Source organism: Galeopterus variegatus, unplaced genomic scaffold, assembly GCF_000696425.1.
Source record: "Galeopterus variegatus unplaced genomic scaffold, G_variegatus-3.0.2 Scaffold7089, whole genome shotgun sequence".
NCBI lineage: Eukaryota > Metazoa > Chordata > Mammalia > Dermoptera > Cynocephalidae > Galeopterus > Galeopterus variegatus.
Window position 1 is genome coordinate 106,090 of NW_007733200.1, and position 552 is coordinate 106,641.

General features: G+C 33.9%; 1 protein-coding gene across 1 annotated transcript in view; it reads right to left on the reverse strand.

Moving 5' to 3' along the window:
- LOC103607078 (CUB and sushi domain-containing protein 3-like) overlaps positions 1-552 on the reverse strand; it is a gene marked incomplete at its 5' end in the record, with an annotated part of 35,488 nt that overhangs the window by 21,844 nt on the left and 13,092 nt on the right. The window lies entirely within an intron of this gene.

The following is a 552-nucleotide window of genomic DNA, read 5'->3' on the forward strand; positions in this document are numbered from 1 at the left end:
TCAGTATCAAGCGTTTCTCTCATCAACCTCAACCTCTCTCAGCTCTTAGCCTTCATTTTGCCTTTTCAGGGAATAACCCTTAATAATTACTTGGACTATGCCACAAGGGGCAATTAAATGACAAACTTGCTGACTGAAAGTATGCACTTGAGCTAGAATTCTCATTTTTATTTGTCATCTGTTTAGTTTTTACAGGAAAAATATAAGAGCCATCATTTAAGGAGAACTTATTGCGTGCTAGCCATTGTGCTGATACTTTGCATGTGTGGTTTCATTTAATCTTTAAAATAGTTCTGTGTCTGACACATGATAAAGACCACATACTTTGGGTGAACTAAAATTGAATTTGATTTACTAAGCATAGGATACAACAGTGGCCTAAAAGAAAAGGTGTCTGCTTACTGATGTCAAGTAATTGCTAGTAAGAATTAATTTTGAAATAGATTTTTGAAATGACTGACTCAGCTTCAACCAATGTTAAATTAAAGTTCACTTGAATTCCCAAGTATGTGTGAATCCTCTTGTTGCATTTTACAATAATGTTTAGAAAAT